We start from the raw sequence: 2,581 nt of genomic DNA on the forward strand, positions 1-2,581 counted from the left end.
AACTCACTTGGTAGGCCAGGCTGGCCTCGAACTCAGAAATCCGCCTGCCTCTGCCTCCCGAGTGCTGGGATTAAAGGCCTGCGCCACCAGGCCCGGTGATAGATGATTTTAGGTTATGGTGTTCTTCATTACAATGATGAGTCACACTCTTGCTTTCTCTTTTTGTCTTGTGAATTTTGCTTCTTTGAAGTCAGTTTGTCTTTTGTACTGACTTTGAGTTTCTTGTAAGATTTTATTTTTAGTAGTTTGGCTATGATACACCTAGTTTGTTTTTTAAAGTTTTTCCTTAAGGGCTGGACTCAGTGGTTAAGAACACTGGCTATTCTTCCAGGGGACCACATTCAAATTCCAGCACTCATATGGTGGCTAACAATAGTCTTTAACACCGGTCTCAGGGGATCTGATACACAGCATGCATCACACATACAGCAAAACACCCACACACATAAAGCAACATAAAAATCTCAAACTCTAGCTTGAGATTCAGAAAGGTTCCTTGAGTTGGTAGCTTGATTGCTTTTATTAGTTTGTTTGTTTGTTTTTAAGATTTATTTATTATTATATGTAAGTACATTGTAGCTGTCTTCAGACGCACCAGAAGAGGGTGTCAGATCTCATTATGGATAATTGTGAGCCACCATGCAGTTGCTGGGATTTGAACTCAGGACCTTTGGAAGAACAGTCAGTGCTCCTACCCACTGAGCCATCTCTCCAGCCCTGCTTTTCTTAGTTTTAAAGGCTTTTTTCAGATATTGTTTTTAAAATGCTGGCTTTTTCCTTTCTCTTTTTCATCATTTACCGTTTTTAAGTCATCGGTTTAGAAATATGTGAGACTTCAGTTAATTACCTGTTTAATCAGGTTCATTGTTAAGTTAATCACATATAGTGAATTCCTTTTAAAAGAGTTTCAGACTATCTCTTTTGTGTTTGTTCTACATATATTTTTATTGTGCGCGCGCACGTGTGTGTATGTGTGTGTGTGTGTGTGCGCGCGCACACACACACACACACACACACAAGTGCACACACACAAAGTGCACACGCTTCATAGTGTGGAGGTCAGGGAACAGTGTTCAGGAGTTGATTCTCTCCTTCCTCCATGAGGGTTCTGGGGTCAGACCCAGGTATCAGGCATGGGGCAAGCACCTTTACCTACTGATCCATCTCTCCAGCCTGCAGCTAATGAATCTGTAGTTGCACTTGTATTTCTTTAGTCTTAGAGTGAGCATTAGCATTTCAGTATTCCAATTCCCTCTTGAAATCTTGACTTTTATCTATGTTTCTTTCATTTCATTGAACATATTAATCATAAATATTTTAAGCAACTTAATAAAAAATTAACCAAATGTTTCTTACCAGCTCGTGTCTCTCTTTCTCCTTGCTTGACTCCAGGCAAGTAATTGACGATGATGTGGTTCATCTTAGAAGAGCCCATGTTTCTCATTTCTCTGTTTTTCCTATTGCCTGCCATGCATTCTTTTATTTGATGTATTCTAGGGATGTTTCATCTGCCTTGAAATCTTTTAGAGTTTTTAATTGCATTTATTGATTTACTGTATGTGTGTAGGCGCATAGTGTGTGTGTGAGTACACTTGCTCTATCACATGTGTGGAGGTTATGTCCTTTACTGTGTGGGTCAGGGAGATAGAATTCAAGGCTCTAGGCCTGGTGGGAAGCACCTTTCCCACTCAGCCATCTCCATGGCCCTTTATCTGCTATTTCTTGTTGGGCTAGGAGTGATGCTGCTTACAGATTTCTCCATCCGGAGCAGAGTCCACAAATGGGCCATAATAAATGGACATAGTGCCCTTTCTTTTTGGTAATTTATAAATCTCAGTTGATAAGGTTTATCTTCATTTTTTCTTTACTTTTTAAAGTTTGCCTCTTAGTATTTATTGGATATCATCTGATATCAATGGGAAATTTGCAAAGAATCTTTTTTAATTTTTTTTTAAAACTGAGTTAGTATTTACCCTAGCACTTCGGACCCTGTGTGGCTTCAGTATAACCTTAGTGTTACTTCTTGTTCTGTGTGACTCAGTTCCAACACAGCAGTGCCATGTGGCCCTTCTATCTCTTCTGGGCTTCTGTCTCTTCTTGCTGGGCTGTGCTTGCTCTCTCTCTCTCTCTCTCTCTCTCTCTCTCTCTCTCTCTCTCTCTCTCTCTCTCCATGTGTGTGTACATACTGTATTATTTAAAGCCCTATCAGTTTTGTTGAACTCAGCCTAAAACCTTTACCTAGTCAGCCCACTCAAAATTGTAGTAATACGCTGGGGTATTTTTTCTATAATTGTTCGGAAAAAAATCTCTAATGCCACAAGAAACACTAAATACATAATTCATTTTATTGGGCTTTTCTTCCTCTCCAAGATTGCTGTCTTGGAAATCTTACGCTCCTTCAGACATGTGCATTGATGTACTTTGAATAGCATTCATAATTAGTCTCACTGATGGTGCTAGTTGGATGTACTCTGTTCCATAAATTAGAACTAAAAGTTACTCATTTTTTTCTCATCCTGAATTTTCCATTCTCTCTCTCTCTCTCTCTCTCTCTCTCTCTCTCTCTCTCTCTCTCTCTCTC

At 39.6% G+C, this 2,581-nt stretch overlaps 1 protein-coding gene across 3 annotated transcripts in view; it reads left to right on the forward strand.

Moving 5' to 3' along the window:
• The window catches only part of Arhgap32 (Rho GTPase activating protein 32), a 231,681-nt gene that overhangs the window by 100,227 nt on the left and 128,873 nt on the right, over positions 1-2,581 (forward strand). The gene's annotated exons all lie outside the window — the stretch shown is intronic.

Source organism: Mus pahari, chromosome 10, assembly GCF_900095145.1.
Source record: "Mus pahari chromosome 10, PAHARI_EIJ_v1.1, whole genome shotgun sequence".
NCBI lineage: Eukaryota > Metazoa > Chordata > Mammalia > Rodentia > Muridae > Mus > Mus pahari.